This window comes from Scaptodrosophila lebanonensis, unplaced genomic scaffold (genome assembly GCF_003285725.1).
Source record: "Scaptodrosophila lebanonensis strain 11010-0011.00,11010-0021.00 unplaced genomic scaffold, SlebRS2 tig00000184-arrow-arrow-pilon, whole genome shotgun sequence".
In the NCBI taxonomy this organism is placed as follows: Eukaryota; Metazoa; Arthropoda; class Insecta; order Diptera; family Drosophilidae; genus Scaptodrosophila; species Scaptodrosophila lebanonensis.
The window spans coordinates 147,689-165,612 of NW_022060606.1; the positions used below are offsets into that span (position 1 = coordinate 147,689).

The 17,924-nt window shown below is 43.6% G+C and overlaps 1 protein-coding gene and 1 long non-coding RNA gene across 5 annotated transcripts in view; one reads left to right on the forward strand and one right to left on the reverse strand.

Moving 5' to 3' along the window:
* Nucleotides 1-17,924, forward strand: part of LOC115629975 — a 153,755-nt gene that overhangs the window by 123,464 nt on the left and 12,367 nt on the right. The gene's annotated exons all lie outside the window — the stretch shown is intronic.
* Nucleotides 8,206-12,834, reverse strand: LOC115629978. 4 transcript variants are annotated; one of them, XR_003995961.1, is made up of 6 exons: nt 12,450-12,821; nt 10,972-12,388; nt 10,328-10,897; nt 9,369-10,262; nt 8,295-9,297; nt 8,206-8,218 (listed from the first exon to the last, which is right to left on the reverse strand). It is a non-coding gene; the product is annotated as an uncharacterized LOC115629978 (long non-coding RNA). The 4 variants fall into 4 exon arrangements; XR_003995962.1 differs by lacking the exon at nt 8,206-8,218 and having other exon boundaries at nt 8,232-9,297; nt 10,972-11,299; nt 11,362-12,388; nt 12,450-12,834; XR_003995960.1 differs by lacking the exon at nt 8,206-8,218 and having other exon boundaries at nt 8,233-9,297; nt 12,450-12,832.

A 17,924-nucleotide genomic window follows, 5' to 3' on the forward strand; every position in this document is an offset into this window, starting at 1 on the left:
ATATGATTAATATAACATAGTCTCAACTTAAAAGATAAGAAAGCCTACGAAAAAGCTGTACAATAACGTCTAGAAATGCCTCCGACACGATGGGGGAACTTTATTTGCCAGTTGGCCAGCTATGCCCCGATTCACAGCCATATGTGGTCAGAGACATTATAGACCTAACAATCTAAACAAATAGTATGTAGAAGAGGAAAATTAATTCTACTTAGGAGATAATTAGAACAAGATAGAACGCTACAGTCGAGCAAGCCCGACAGTAAAATAGCCTGTACTCGCCACAAAAAGGAAAAATTAAAATAAAAAAAAATTTAAAAAAAATTAAATTATTAAAAAAAATGAATGAATTAATTAATTAAAATAATTAATTAAATTAAATTAGAATACATGTTTATGTTCAGTTTAAACAGCATACATTTACATCACGTACCTATGCATGTATGTATGCAGCACAAAGTTGAGCAAAAGCAGCAACAACAACAGCTGCGGGCAGCGCTGCCGACAGAGCTGCAGGCAGCGCATGAGCAGCGATTTTACTTATGGCTATAACTTTCTTCAGAATTGACCTATCATGATTTGGCACACGGACACATTAGTACTAACTGGATGTACCTACCAAAATTGATTTTAAAATTCCGAGAATTACGGAAGTTATAAGAAAAAATACGAATTACGAATTGATACCAATTTTGGTTATCCTAGCTCTTGTACTTACTGAGATCCTTGCGCTCATACAGACAGACGGACAGACAGACAGACGGACATGGCTATATCGACTCGTCTTCTTATCCTGATCAAGAATATATATACTTTGTGGGGTCTGCCACGCCTCCTTCTGTGTGTTACATATATGCACACAAAACTAGTATAGCCTTTCACCCTTTGGGTACAGGCTATAAAAAGTAAGGAGTAGAAAGAGACAGAGGTAAAGAGGGAGAGAAAGGAAGAGGAAGAGAAAGGGGAAGAGAGAAACAGGGAAAGAGAAAGATGGAACAAGAAAGACAAAAGGAGAAAGAGGGAAATCTCCAACCCGGTGGGGGAAAGTTTTAAGCCAGTCCGGCCAGCTATGCCCCGACTCACAGCAGTATGTGGTCAGAGATTTCCACGGAGATAACTATAAAGAAGAACTTTTATAGAATAAAGAGAGAGTTCTTTTGAAAGTAAATGAGAAAGCTCATTATAATTGGAACAAATGACTCGAAAACGATTGTGCGCAGCGTAATCGGTTGTGCACCTAGACAAGACGAATGGCAAATAATTCCTTGTTGGTCTACAAGGAACGGAAAAATTAAGGCGACCTAAGAGGGAAGAGGAGTCAACCTCGCCGATAATCAACTTGTGGAGAAAAACTACTCCAAGAACAGTCCTACGATTTACTAAAGAAGGAAGGTTTATAAGCATCAGCCTGCTAGAGTACGATGGCAAGCGGAGGTTGGGATCCCAACTTAAACCACGTAGAGCAAAAAGAAGGAATTGCTTTTGAACAGACTCAATACGTTCCTGTTGCTTACTATACTGCTGACACCAAACGCATGAGCAGTATTCAAGCACAGGGCGTACTAGTGCAGTGTAAAGAAGCTTAGTGGTATATGGGTCATTGAATTCCTTGGACCAACGTTATATGAATCCAAGTAACCCCTTAGCCTTATTGACAATACTAGATATGTGAAGGTTGAAGTTCAATTTGGAATCAAAAAGAACCCCAAGGTCTTCAACAGTCGATATACGCTGCAATGACACATTGTCAATCGTATACGTGACTAAATGAGGCAAAGTTCGGTGAAATGTCATGAATTTACACTTAGCGCAATTGAGGTACAAGTGGTTAGCTAAGCACCACGATTGCATGCAGTTCAGATCATCCTGCAGGCGATGAAAATGAGTATGGTCTTTATAAGTCAGAATAAGTTTCACATCATCAGCATACATAAGAATATGAGAGTGTGACAAGGTAGAGGGGAGGTCATTAATAAATAATGTAAAAAGTAAGGGGCCAAGATGGCTACCTTGAGGCACACCTGATGATGCAAACACGGGCTTAGAAATATGCGACCTAAGCAAGATCCGTTGGGTCCTATTTTTTAGATAAGACGAAATCCAACACCGAAAAGCGGAGGGAAATCCTATACGACTTAGATTAAAGAGCAGAAGATCATGGTTCACAGAGTCAAATGCTTTACTGAAGTCAGTGTAAACGACATCAGTCTGCATTTTTAGAATAAATGCTTTATTTACCAAGGAAGTAAATTCCAGCAAATTGGTCGTAGTAGACCATCTCTTCATGAATCCATGTTGAACTGGAGATATGACAGATTTACAGAGGTGCTGCAAAGTGCTGCAAACTATTTTTTTCAAATAATTTCGGTATGGCAGACAACTTTGCAATACCTCTGTAGTTTGAAATATCAGACTTACCACCCTTTTTATAAAGAGGAATAATAAAAGATTCTCTCCAAATAGTTGGAAAGATTGAGGAACCAAGTGACAGATTAAAAAGTTTAAGTAATGGCTGTAAAAGGGAACTATAACACTCCTTGAGAACACAACTAGGAATGTTGTCTGCTCCAGGAGAGTATGAAGATTTTAAGGATTTTATAGCAGAGAGTAGACAGCTATCAGAAATTATGGGAGCGTAAATAGTGTGGGAAGATGAAATGCTATAAGGATAAGAGGTACCACTAATAGAGACAGAGGAATAAGTTGATTGGAAGAAGTTGGCAAACAAGTCAGCAGCTTCAGAATCGTTGCTGGCTTTTTTGTCACCAAGGAAAAATGACGAAGGAAGGGAAGCAGATTTACGTTTAGAGTTAACAAACTTATAGAATTGTTTAGGGTCCTGTGCAAATTGTATCTTGCATCGGGCAAGGTAATTATTAAACATCGTGAATTAAGGAGAGCAAAATTGGATTTCGCTAAAGAGTATTTATAGAAGTCAATAGATAGGCCCGACTGCTTATACTTTTTAAAGCATCTAGATTTAACATTTTTTAAGTTTGAAAGTCTTGGTGAAAACCAAGGAGGTTTTGATGACGCAGACGAAATGACACGTTTTGGGATGCAAACATCAAAAAGAGCATTAATAGTGTCATAGAAAAACTTTACGGCTATGTTGATGTCAACAGCATTATACAAATAGGACCAATTAGTTGCTGAAATAAGTTCGTTTAGCAAAGAAAAATTTCCTTTGCGAAAGCACAAACTAGTATTTTTGGGAATAAGTGCTGGAGTAGAGGTAGGGTTTGAAATTGAGAGGGAGATTTGTAAAGTAGGGTGGTAAGAATCTTCAGGCAGTATAAGGGGAGAAGACCTACAGATAACTGTACTAGCAATTGTGTTGGACGGAGCGAATCCCAACGGCGAGGCGATAACTCCAGCTCACCTACTCGTAGGCGGAACGCTCGTGCCGCTGCCAACCGGGTCAGGGCAGCCCGTGAGAGACGACAGGCTGACCTACTTGCAACGCTGGCAGCTGATCTTAGGCATCAAGCAGCGGTTTTGGGCAGACTGGTCAAAAGACTACCTGCTGAGCCTGCAGCAGCGCCAAAAGTGGGCAGTGGATCGGCCAGATATGGAGAACGGAACGATCGTACTCGTCCACGAGGACAACGCGCCGCCTCAGCAGTGGATGCTGGGAGTCGTCCAAGAGGCGATAAAAGGCGCAGATGGAAAAGTGCGCGTGGCGATAGTACGGACGAAGGCAGGAGAATTTAAGAGGGCAATTCATCGCTTGGCGCCTCTACCAGTCGAGCTGTTTTGAAGCGAATCGCTTCAACGCGGCCGATGTATGGGCATTTCATGCCTTTATACTTAAGTATAGTATAGATTTAAGCATAGCTTTTGTTGAAATATTCTGAATTGTAGATATAAGTTGTTTGAATTATCATTGAAGTGTAGACTTAAGCCGGTTGTAAGCAATTAATTGTAAGCGCTCACAAATTTAATTTGAAATAACAGCTGTTTATGTTAGTCTCTCGCTCTATCTCTGTTAAGTCAATGTCCACATTATGTTATGCTAATGCTAAGCCTTGCACGGCTAGCAATAAACACTTGAAAATTTGAAGTCGACTTGTGCAGTTTGTTTATTTTTTCATTCGCTTGTTTTGCTGCACTGTAGTGCAAGTTAACGCGTTCGCTGTATATAAGTACATAGGGTACTTATATACATATCAACTTGAGTAGTTGCAACGAGGGAAACCTTCACTTCTGTCTACCGGCAATTTTTGGATGATCTGAGCCATCAGGAAGCTTAAATGACCAAGTAAATGAATCAAATTCTGGACTTACACTTCGAGAAGCTTTTGTAGATCTTTTTATAAATCATAATTCTGATATCAGAAGGAAAATCATTCGGAGTGATGCATTATGATAACAAATGTTACTTCTCTGATTCTCATTCGTGCGGTCCAAAATGTGCAAAAGCAAAGGACAACAGAAGAGCTTGTATTATCGAATGCGATCATTTAGACGAATTTGTGAGAATTTGCAAACGAACAACAAGAAACAAAAATAGACTACGTTGATGTTGAAGTTTGTTATGTGCGGCGCGGCAGTATTGGGAAACCACAAATGTCGTCGGACAAAAGGAGTGGCAACTCGCGCGATTGGCAGCTGGAGCGGGCCGATAACAAGTACTCGTGCGTGAGGGGTGAGGACCAGTGCTACCAATTAGGAGGGTTGCAAAGTGGGTAAAATAGCAATTCCGGGGGAATGGCAAGTCGTGGCCTTAGGGAAGAAGAAAATCAGTTGCGGACAGTGAGCGAGAGACACGTGCTATTGCGGGAAAAAACAAAAAAAGAGACAAAATAAGCGGAAGACAATATTCAAACACCGGAGTGACGACAGGAGGGTTGGGATATACACCAGCGAGGCTTCATAGGCAGAGGTAAGGGTCTAAAGAGGGGCCAGTGTGCCAGTGACTAATTTCTTACTGTATGTAATAGGAGTAGCAGTAACTGCGGGCGTTCTGGGAAGTGCGCTGTGCGCGGGTCAGCACCGACCGGCAGTACTGGGTCTTAGGCAGGACCTCGGCCCTAGCGGAAGTCAGGCCAATTTCCATGCAACTGGAAGTCTGGGCTAAGTACCCTTCAACATTAAAATACTAAATATTCACACATATTCCGCTCAAACATAGAACCAAAATTTTTATATACACCCTACATACATATACATAGCCATCTCACATACACCAGTGCAGCATATAACACAAAATTCAACTAAATACTCACACATATTCCGCTCAAACATAGAACACAAAATTTTATATACACCACGCACTCCTTTATATACACTCCATACATGTTCACATACACCATATTCAAACACACACCGAATTTCCATAGCACTCAGACTCACATTCATCCCATAGCCACATAATATAAAAATTAAACAAAAACAACACCCAAACATTTAACCATATTGTAATACACACACGCCCATAGCCACATAATGTAAAATACAAAACAAAAAAACAACACACAAAACAATTAACAATTTTCTGTTACACACATAGCCCAAACCATTCACAACATAATATAAAACATTAAACAGAAACACAACACCAAACAAGTAACCATATTGTAAACAAAAATTCAAATGTATACTTAAGAAAAAAGAACAAAAAAAAAAAAAAAAAAAAAAAAAAAAAAAAAAAAGAAAAGTAAAAGAAAATGTATAAAAACTAATATAAGCAAAAGAGGTTGGAATGTGTATTGGAGCGGCGCAGTTTTTTTTTGTTTATCTCCTTGTCATTACATATCATTACACCCCTCATAACCACATACTCGAGTATAGGTAGGTTAGGAGGTTCGAAAATCGAATAAGATAAATAGGCACAAAGAGCCAACAAACTGCAGCGTCCCAAAACTCAATGGCCTAAATACCCGAATATATTTTTATTGTAATAAAATTTAAAATTTGAAAATGAATCTGGAGTAGAATCCATTTATGGGGTGAGATGGGGTGACTAAAGTCCCGGAGCAGAAGGGAAACCAAAGCAAGCATGTTGAAGGGAGCCGGCAACAAAATGCCAAAACCGGCTCAAGGTAGGGAGGGCCACGCGGCTACATGACACCGAAGTAGCCACAACTCCACCCAAATTCCACAGGCGTCCCTCAGCCGACAATATGAGTAGGTGTGTTTGAAAAAAAATATAAATTCATTGTTGGTCTGCCGCACCCCTGTCGCGGTCGAATCTGACCCTGAGCCGATGGCTAGCCGGCGTAACGACAGGGGATGCACTGGCAAAGGCGGACATAACAAGATGGCGCCCAATGTAAATACACCTGGGTCTACATTTTAGCAAATGTTGCCCCAGTTCGAAGCGAAGTTAAAAGCCAGAGTCTTGTTGTTTGTTTTTTGTGTTGATTTGTATTCTTTATTGAGTGTTTACATGTAAATTTCAACAGCAATAGCTGCTGGCGGCCCCTGAGCCGGCGGGAAACGGTGCAACTGCCAGGTCCGTGGGTGAGCTTCACTAGGGCTCAGCCCATCGTTGCCGCAGTTGCATCTTTCTTACAGCGCGGTGTAGGTTGGTAACCAGCAGAATAGGCGCAGCGAAGGAGCGAGTGTAGCAGGTCCGTGAGGGGTCTTGGTGCCCACTCATTGTTGCCCTACAGGGTGCTCTGAGGCTGGAAAGATAGAGAGTAATGTCTGTCAGGTGTTAAGTAAAGAATAGTATAGTTGCCTTATGTTTTTTTTGTGTTAGTTACCGTTTTTTTTTGTGGTTGTTTGGTAGTTCTTATGAATGGTTGCGTAGTAGGTCCATGTCCTGTCCCAAGCGGAAGGAGCATCGTTGCCCTACGTAGCAGAGCATAGGAGCAGCAATTCGCCATAGCCCGAGCAAGATTTTAGTTTTGGTAGGCGCCTGGAAGAAATTGGGTGGTATAAAGCGTGCGATAAATATATGTATGTTTGTTTTGCTTGTTTACCTTCTGCAGTGACAGCGTGCCGTGGGGCAGCGTCATACTGAGGATCCTCATCTCACCCTTACATGTCTAGTGTTGAGCCTGTGAGAGTAAAGAAAGATTGTTTTGATTTATGCTATTGTCAGTTAGTGTATTAATTACCTTTTATTTATTTATTTGCGTAGCAGCAAATAAATTATCAATAGACAGGGAGTCCATTGTGAATGGTCCCGGTCAAGCACAGCTGTTCCTGGGCTGAACCATCGATATTAATAAGTATCGACAGGGTATTTTGGCACAGTTTAGCAGGTCTGTGCATAGGGCGGGAATTTGAAGTTCAACTTATCGTTAGTTTGTTTTTTTTTTGGAGTAATTTTTTTCACTTAGTATTTTTTTTGTTAAGTCTTTTGGTATACATTTATTTATTCTCATTTATTTATTCTCATTTATTTATTCTTATTTATTTATTCTTATTTATTTATTCTTATTTATTTATTATTTATTTATTTATTCCTTTTTTTGGTTGTGTGTTTGATGGTATTCCTATATATATATACATAAGCATTTGATTGGATTAAATATTCCAACGGGTACTTAGCTAAGGATATTATCCCCGCTTGTCATTTAAGAAAACACATACATACGAGTGGACCGATCTATTTATTTATTCGGAGTTTGCTCGTTTATAATATAGATATAGTTTTTTTTTGATATTATAATCGGCGGGTACGGATCCGAGTACTAGCAGTGGTTTTTTTTTGGTTTGGATTAACAAGGTACTGAGAAATGAATCTTGACCCGAATGTTACCCGGAAGGTCAGGCGGAGTCAGGAGTTTATTAGAAATAGGCCATTGGTTCACTTGGACTCTCCTCCTCACGTAGGATTGAGTGAGGCGGGCAAGCCAGCAGAAGCACTCCATGATGACGCATCGCCGCCGAGTGTAAACGAGGCAGCGTTCCGAGGATTCGGGGATGAATTTCCGAACAGTTCCGGAGCAACAGCCGGCGCACGCGCGCATGACTATGGCGGTGAAGAGCAGAGTGGCAGAGCCGAGTCTGCGCTGCCAAGCGAAATTCGGTCAGCGATCAACGTGGCATTAGCACAGGCCCACGAGACGTATCGCGCATCGTTGTCATCAGAAGTAGAGGCCATTCGAGAGACGATGCAGGCCAGCATGCTGTCGTTCATGCGCGAGATTAATGAGGCAGTGGCAGCGCTGAGGCAGGAGAAAACGCATAGCGCGCCTCCGTCTGTAGCACAGGCGCCGGTGGGCAGGCCAGAGCGAGCTCACGCGCAGATGCAGCGGCCAGCCTTAGGCGGGTACGAGCCGGCAGAGAAAGAAAGAGATTTTGTAAGTAGTAGACCAGCAGCTGCAGCACCGACTCACCTGTTCGTCGACAACCGAACTTTAGAGGCAGAACAGCGGGCACATGTGGAGCAGCGGCAGTTCTCAGCCGATCCGTGGATGCGCGATTTGGGCCCTGACGTGCACAGGCCATTAAGGCGAACCACGATGGGAGACTCCCGGCCCGACGTCGTCCACATCAGAAAGTGGGGCCTTGTATTTGATGGCGAAACCAAAGGAATGCCGGTGGCAGAGTTTATATTTCGATTGGAGCATTTGCAGTCCTTGTATCAGGTGCCCTGGGCCGACGTGTTGCGAGACTTCCACTGCCTGGTGAACGGAAGAGCGAAAGATTGGTATTGGATGTACATACGTACCTCGGGCGTGCCGGACTGGCCGAATCTCCGATATGGGCTGCAGCAGCAATTTCAGACTCGAAGATCGGAGTTTGAACGAGAGCAGGAGCTGAGGGAGCGGAAGCAGCGGCATGGCGAGAGCATAGAAGAGTATATTCAGGCGATGCTGGTGTTGCGTTCTCGGTTGGTGTGTCCATTTTCGGATTATGACCTTATTAAGGTGATAAAGACAAATATTAAAGACACCGTGTCTAGGGTCATCTATCCGATGAATATAACTAATCTGCAGAAGCTGAGAGAGGAGTGCCAAGACGCCGAAAAGATGCTGGCAACGCGTTGGGCGCGGCCCTCAGCCAGTACCAACTACGGGCAGCAGAGAGAGCAGCATCGAGTACACGAGCTGGACGTGGTAGCAGAAGGTACAGAAGGCGGCCAACTGGAGCATTTGGAGGCGGTATATAGGCCACATGAAACTGGTGGGAGCCGCTCGAATCTCAAGTGTTGGAATTGTGCACAACCAGGGCATACATATTTCGATTGCGAGTCGGCGGTGCGCAATATGTTTTGTTTCAAATGCGGACAGCCAGGCGTGGTGCTGCCAAGATGCCCGAAATGCCGTCCGGGAAACTCGGAGAGGAGTCCGACGCAGCCGGAGGAGTCGCACTCTCGGTAGACGGTGAAACGCGTACCTCCGATGATACAGTAGTTAGGATAGGAATTAGTAGCGATAAGGATAGTACCGTTAGTCATATTTACTCACAGATATATAAAGTCAACCAGGCAGTCCCACCGAAGAAAGTATGGTCGCAGCGGAAACCCTTGGAGCAGCGTCAGCGCGACTATGAAGTAGCCAGGAACCGCATATTTGGTAGCCAGCACGAACCGGATGCGAGAGGGGCGTCGAAGACATCCTTGCGGGCGCGTAGGAGACACCGCGAACGCCGACAGAAACGCCAGGCGGTGTGTGCCGCGGTGAATTCTGCATGTCGTTCCGATAGCCGCCCATATGCTACGGTAGCGATTGAAGGCAGAGAATTTACCGGTCTGTTGGATACCGGGGCGTCGGTGAGCTTGCTGGGAAGTGGTGCCATAGAGTCGGTCCGAAAACTAGGTTTGGTGGTACGCGAAAACAAATCCGCGGTAAGGACAGCCGGCGGCGCGCCACATTGCATTATTGGCAGCGTGATGGCGCGCGTTAGGTATAACGGAACAGAGTCGGAAATGGTATTCCACGTTTGCCCGTCGTTGTGCCAACCGCTTTATCTGGGCGTGGATTTTTGGCGCAGGTTCGGTTTGGCTCCGAATGTGATCCCGGCTGTGGACGAAGGACAGCACGTGGCTGAGTTGGAGGAGGAGCGCTTAGGAAATGGTACACCAACGGAGCCACACGATTTAGAGGCGTGGCAACAGGAGAAGTTACAGCGAGTCGTGGCCCAATTCAGATCCTTCGAGGAGCACGGTCTGGGTAGGACGCCAGTGGAGCAGCACCACATTCAGTTGACGGAGGGGGCACTGCCAGTGAAAGAGCGTTTTTATCCCGTGTCGCCGGCAGTGCAGGCGCTATTGTTTGCAGAAGTCGACGAGATGCTTCGGCTAGGGGTTATCGAGCCAAGTGAGAGTCCATGGAGCAACCGAGTGACTTTGGTGAGGAAGCCTGGAAAGAACCGGTTGTGCTTAGACGCGAGAAAGCTAAATCAGCTCACGGTGAAGGATGCTTACCCACTCCAGAGCATTGAGTCGATCTTGAGCCGAGTGGAGGATACCATTTACATCAGCAGCCTGGATCTAAAGCATGCTTTTTGGCAGATCGAACTGGATCAGGAAAGCCGGCAGTACACCGCGTTTACGGTACCAGGAAGGCCACTGTATCAATTTAAGGCCATGCCGTTCGGGTTGTGCAATGCGGCGCAGCGCCTTTGCAGGGTGATGGATAAGGTGATTCCCCAGCGTTTGAGAAGCCATGTATTCGTCTACCTGGACGACCTTCTCATAATATCCAGAACGTTTGAGGATCATTGCAAGGTGCTGTTGGACGTGGCAAGTGCTTTGAAAGTAGCCAATTTGACGATTTCCTTAAAAAAATCCAAGTTCTGCTACAAGTACTTGAAGTATCTGGGGTTTGTGGTTGGCGATGGTGCGTTGCGGACGGATCCAGAGAAGGTCGAGGCGATTCGGGCGATTTCCTTGCCGACCAGCGCAAAGCAGCTCCGCCGATTCTTGGGGACCGCTGGCTGGTATAGGCGTTTCATTCGGAATTTTTCCACGATTTCCGCGCCGTTAACGGACTGCCTGAAAGGGAAAGGAAAGTTCAAATTATCGGGCGAAGCGGTTGCGGCATTTCAGGAGTTGAAAGGGGCACTCACCTGCGCGCCAGTGTTGGTGCATCCAGACTTTCGGAAGCCGTTCGTGATCCAATGTGACGCGAGCCAAGCGGGCATAGGAGCGGTTTTGTTCCAACTCGATGCAGACGGGGCCGAAAGGCCGATAGCGTTTTTTTCAGCGAAGCTTCGGGGCGCTCAGCTGAACTACAGTGTCACCGAGAAGGAATGCCTGGCTGCAGTAAAAGCGGTCGAAAGATTCCGGCCGTACGTTGAATTGATGCCGTTTAAGGTGGTGACTGATCACGCCAGCCTGCGGTGGCTGATGTCATTGAAGGAGTTGGACGGTCGATTAGCGCGGTGGTCGTTGGCCCTGCAGAGGTTCGACTTTAATATTGAGCATCGGAAAGGCAAGGAAAATATTGTAGCCGATACCCTCTCACGGCCTTTCGAACTGGAGGAAGTTGATTTTTTTGACTTCGAGACAACCGAGTTCGAAGGTGCGGAGTATACCGAGCGGCTGAAGCAAGTGCGGGAGAACGCGGAGCTATTTCCGGATTTACGCGTGGAGGATGGGCTGTTGTATAAGCGGGCGCAGTTCACGCGGCCCGAGCGAGAGGAATTTTCCTGGAAGCTCTGGGTACCGCGTCCTGTGTCCGCAGCCCTTATACAGCAGGCCCATGAGAGCGACGCGGCTATGCATGGGGGCATGAAGAGGACCATAGAACGGCTCAGGCAGTTTTTTTTCTGGCCCGGGATGGTGGCACAGGTGAGGAGGTACGTTGCCGGCTGTGAAACGTGCAAAGCAACAAAGCACAGCACGCAATTAGCGAGGCCGGTAATGGGCGCCGAAACCGTATCGCTCCGACCAATGCAGAGGCTGTATCTGGATTTTCTAGGGCCGTATCCGAGGTCCAGGAGAGGGAATACCACCATTCTGGTTGTTCTTGACCATCTGTCCAAATTCGTGTGGTTGCGAGCGATGCCAAAAGCAACAGCGGCGGCAGTGGTCCGGTTTCTGCAGGAGGAGGTGTTTTCGGCATTTGGAGTCCCAGAAACCGTCCATACCGACAACGGTAAGCAATTCGTGGCCAGCCAATTTACGGGGTTCCTGCAGGGGCTGAGCATCACCCACATACGCACGGCGAACTATGCCCCACAGGCGAATGCGGCGGAACGCGTGAACCAGACAGTGTTAGCGGCCATCAGGACATATGTACAGGGCGACCACACGAAGTGGGACGAGAAGCTCTCGGACGTGCAGTGTGCAGCACGCAGTGCTATCCATGGCAGCATCGGCACGTCCCCGTATTTCGTTTTGTTTGGGCAGCACATGTTCACCAGCGGGAAGGATTACAAGCTGGCACGCAAGTTGGGGGCGCTGGAGGATGCGGAATTGCGCATGTTGCCCAGATCGGATCAGCAGAAGGCAGTGCGGGATGAGGTACAGCAGAGTGTCCATCTGGCGTATGAAAAGGCGAAACGGCAATACGATAAGCGTGCGAGGATGGTAGCGTACGTACCTGGCCAGGAGATTTACAGGCGAAACTTTGTCCTCAGTCGTTTTAAGGACAACGTGAACGCGAAGCTGTGCCACAAGTATGTGAAATGCCGTGTCCGGAGCAGCGTGGGCAACAGCCTGTACGAGTTGGAGGACATGCACGGGCGTCGGTTGGGAGTCTTCCACGCCAAAGATTTAAAGCAATAGCTAAGGCCCGGCTTTGTTCGTCGGTAGACCGAGAGACCCATCTCAGGGTGTGGGCGGTGGCCTACGTTGGGCAGAGAAAGAACCGCGGCGCTTCTCACTCCCGTTTCTTCCGTTTGGCACCAAAATAAAACCGGAGTGTGGTGTTATGTGCGGCGCGGCAGTATTGGGAAACCACAAATGTCGTCGGACAAAAGGAGTGGCAACTCGCGCGATTGGCAGCTGGAGCGGGCCGATAACAAGTACTCGTGCGTGAGGGGTGAGGACCAGTGCTACCAATTAGGAGGGTTGCAAAGTGGGTAAAATAGCAATTCCGGGGGAATGGCAAGTCGTGGCCTTAGGGAAGAAGAAAATCAGTTGCGGACAGTGAGCGAGAGACACGTGCTATTGCGGGAAAAAACAAAAAAAGAGACAAAATAAGCGGAAGACAATATTCAAACACCGGAGTGACGACAGGAGGGTTGGGATATACACCAGCGAGGCTTCATAGGCAGAGGTAAGGGTCTAAAGAGGGGCCAGTGTGCCAGTGACTAATTTCTTACTGTATGTAATAGGAGTAGCAGTAACTGCGGGCGTTCTGGGAAGTGCGCTGTGCGCGGGTCAGCACCGACCGGCAGTACTGGGTCTTAGGCAGGACCTCGGCCCTAGCGGAAGTCAGGCCAATTTCCATGCAACTGGAAGTCTGGGCTAAGTACCCTTCAACATTAAAATACTAAATATTCACACATATTCCGCTCAAACATAGAACCAAAATTTTTATATACACCCTACATACATATACATAGCCATCTCACATACACCAGTGCAGCATATAACACAAAATTCAACTAAATACTCACACATATTCCGCTCAAACATAGAACACAAAATTTTATATACACCACGCACTCCTTTATATACACTCCATACATGTTCACATACACCATATTCAAACACGCACCGAATTTCCATAGCACTCAGACTCACATTCATCCCATAGCCACATAATATAAAAATTAAACAAAAACAACACCCAAACATTTAACCATATTGTAATACACACACGCCCATAGCCACATAATGTAAAATACAAAACAAAAAAACAACACACAAAACAATTAACAATTTTCTGTTACACACATAGCCCAAACCATTCACAACATAATATAAAACATTAAACAGAAACACAACACCAAACAAGTAACCATATTGTAAACAAAAATTCAAATGTATACTTAAGAAAAAAGAACAAAAAAAAAAAAAAAAAAAAAAAAAAAAAAAGAAAAGTAAAAGAAAATGTATAAAAACTAATATAAGCAAAAGAGGTTGGAATGTGTATTGGAGCGGCGCAGTTTTTTTTTGTTTATCTCCTTGTCATTACATATCATTACACCCCTCATAACCACATACTCGAGTATAGGTAGGTTAGGAGGTTCGAAAATCGAATAAGATAAATAGGCACAAAGAGCCAACAAACTGCAGCGTCCCAAAACTCAATGGCCTAAATACCCGAATATATTTTTATTGTAATAAAATTTAAAATTTGAAAATGAATCTGGAGTAGAATCCATTTATGGGGTGAGATGGGGTGACTAAAGTCCCGGAGCAGAAGGGAAACCAAAGCAAGCATGTTGAAGGGAGCCGGCAACAAAATGCCAAAACCGGCTCAAGGTAGGGAGGGCCACGCGGCTACATGACACCGAAGTAGCCACAACTCCACCCAAATTCCACAGGCGTCCCTCAGCCGACAATATGAGTAGGTGTGTTTGAAAAAAAATATAAATTCATTGTTGGTCTGCCGCACCCCTGTCGCGGTCGAATCTGACCCTGAGCCGATGGCTAGCCGGCGTAACGACAGGGGATGCACTGGCAAAGGCGGACATAACAAGTTTTTGATATACCCGATTCTGTAGAGTCAGAAAATCAAACACAACACATTACTGAAAGAGTATTAACTCCAAGAATTTCTGCCCCACAACAACCAATGAGTCAAACTATTCCACTGCACACATCAGTGATGGCATCCATTGATGTGATGCAACCTAATGTAGAAGATAAATTGCTGGTTTCACGGAATCTTAATGAAATTACCCGTAAAACAACAACAATATTGTAAATGTAGCTCATGAACTGAAAGCAGAGGAATTTGCCTGGTATTTTTTTTATTTCCTATTATTTATTGCCTATTATTTTTTATTTCCATACGGAAAAAATTGACTTAAAGAACCAAGGCCAGTAAACATAATTTTGAGAAGCGACACTAGATTTCAACGCAACGATTACCTCTTTTATGCTTTATCGTTCTTTGAATATTATCGATTAAAATGTACTATATCAGCATGTGGAAAAAAAGTTTTAATCAAGAAGGAGTAGTCGAAGATATTCATCTTTACGTGAAAAATTTCATTTCAATAATATCCATTTACAATATATTCAACCCATAATTACTATCTACTTGAATAATGTGCATAATCTTTTGTAGACTTTTACTTCAAAACTGTCATGTCAAGTACCAAACATTAAATTCAAATTTATATAAAAATAGAAATAATAAAAGAAAACTAATTTAAATTCATATTTATGAACAAAAGAAAGCGCAGGAAAATGTACGAAAATAGCTTATAACCTTTCAAAGAGCTTATTAGAATATTTTTAGCGATTAATTAACAGACACGATTTCAATTGTGCGTATATAAATCCATTTTGAAATTAATTTTAGATTAAATGTATTTTTGTTAAATCCTTATACAAATTAAACACCGCCACGAGAAAACTTTAGGGCATACGTACTTTAAATCATCATAATTTTATGAAAATCAAACTACGTTACTTCAGCTGTCATATGATTTTGGCAACAAAAAAAAAACAAAAACAAATTTAGAAGAGATTTATTCATTGCATGTTGTAGTTGTACTAATTATCATTATCAAAGTGAAGCTTTAAAAAAAAACAGTGCACGAATTTGTATAAACAAATAGGCATATAAGAAACACATGCAAAAGAACTGATAAGAATGGTTAGACTCACCCGCTCGCTGCGTCCGTCGAAGGCCTTCGTCGTCGATGCGATGCTCCAAGTGTTTTACAGCTAATATTAATTTTGGAAAGATAATATGCACTAACCCAATGAAGCACTATTGCTACTTTTGCTTCTCTTATCTTTGTTTGTTTTACTTTTGCTCAGACAGACTTCAACATATCTATGTAAAGCATACAAGTATGCACTATAGTTTTTGTTGTTGCAGTTTGCATTTACGTTAGATGTTTTTATAACAATAAAAAAAATTCTGCGCTGTTTCAAAAAAAAATGTTTTACGCTGGTTGTAGGGTTTTTCTTCCATTAAAATATGCTTTTAACTACCACAGACCTATGTCAATAGTTATTGAATTGCACTTGCTAATTTTCAATTTTGACATTTATCACTGCCACTAGATCTATTCGAGGTTATGTAACTCGGTGGGTAGCTTGGGTGCTTGCCCTTTCTTAGCCTGCGTGATAGCCTTAGCGTGATACTACAACGGGAATCAAATGGGTGTGGCGCTTTGATTGTTTGCGACCTGCCACAATCACGACCAAAGAAGTATAATTCCTCGCTGTCGCAAAACTGCTGTCGCCCTTAAGAGCCCTGCCCTTTTCCTGCGATCCGCTACACTTGCGCAGTTCGTATAATTCGCAATAAAATCCTATTTTTTAAAAGGTTAAATTTTAGAACACATATTTACAAATTTCTGTACAGTGGAAACTTACAGGAGGTATTTTGCTACTTCACATTCAATTTTTGTCATAAAAGCACCACAATATTGCCGTTGCCGGACTGCTTTTGTTTTACAAACGTGGTTTATTACCACTTTTAATTGTAAATAAGCTTGATGCCTTTAATATATGTAACTTAAATTTGCCGAATAGGCATACCACGAGGTTAAATAAAACGTAGTTAGGCGCTCTCCAGAAACAAAGTGCGTGTGGTCGGTCCAATAGCTCGTATCAAAAAGATCGAAGCCAGATAAGAAGAAAGCCCTTGAACTTTTGCTTTGGAGCTTTTAAGCGCCATGACAATCTGGTTGTCAATTTCAGCTGGTCAATTATCAGCGTTGCTTATCTCTTATTGAGAGTGGTTGATGTCACAGCTAAGGATAAGTCAGTTGCATCAAAATGTGAGTTCTTATCGAATTTCTTTAATCAAAGTTTTCCCCTCTTGCCTGCACAAATGTTTTCCACAGTAATTGTACATTACACCACAGACTAATTTTAGAGCTTGACTCGGAGAGCTAGTCTGAAAAAATCAATTACTGCCTTATATCTTTTGCGTGAAAAGTACCTTGTAGCCTTCCCTGTAAATCTTCGAGAATATAATAGCTATTACTTAGTTTTTCTCTAACTCGCACCTTAATCCATTGTCGGTTAAATTTTGCGATTATATTCTTTGGACTGTTACTATGGCCGAAATTTCGTCTATACACTTCTTGGCCTTCGCGGAATACAATCGCACGAGTACGAGTACAGATTATACTGATGCATATTCTGCTCTGCGATGTTTTCTCTTAATTCCCCACGCAATAAGTGCAATTGGTCATCCCGTTGCAATACGTTTTGTGGTTCATCCAATAGGTTAAGTTTTCTCAAAGGACCGTATTGGGATCCATGGGTAACCATATCGAAACCGAAAAGAGCGTGATAAGGCGAACATCCTATACTCTGATGATAAGAGTTGCGCAAAGCACAGCTGATGCCTTGAATGTGGTCATCCCAGTCTCGATGATCTTCTTTTAGATACGCCCTAATGCCAACAATTACAGACCGATTTACCCTCTCAGAAGCGTTGGACTGAGGTGAGTATAGGGCCGTATATATATGCTTGATTCCAAGCGACACAAGCCACGAGTTGAATTCAGATGATTTGAATTACGACCCATTGTCACTGACTATTACTTCTGGTACTCCAAATAGAAAAAATATGTTATATTGTAAATACTTCTGAATAGCACTTGTAGTAAATTTTCGTAATGGATATAACCAGTGATATTTGGATAAATGATCCAACACAATCAACAAACCGCTAAAACCTTTTTTGCTTCGAGGATATGGGCCTAAAATATCAATATATAAGCGCTGAAATGGACGTACAGAACTAGCTGGTTTTCCCATCGGAGGCTTTAAAATACAGTTAGGAGGCTTAGTAGTTTTACACACCTCACAATCACGTACAAACTGACGAATTTGGGTTACCATACCTGGCCAATAAAAGTTTCTCCTTATTATTTCTAACGTTTTCGTCATCCCGCCGTGCGCTGCAATTACCTCACAATGAGCTCTT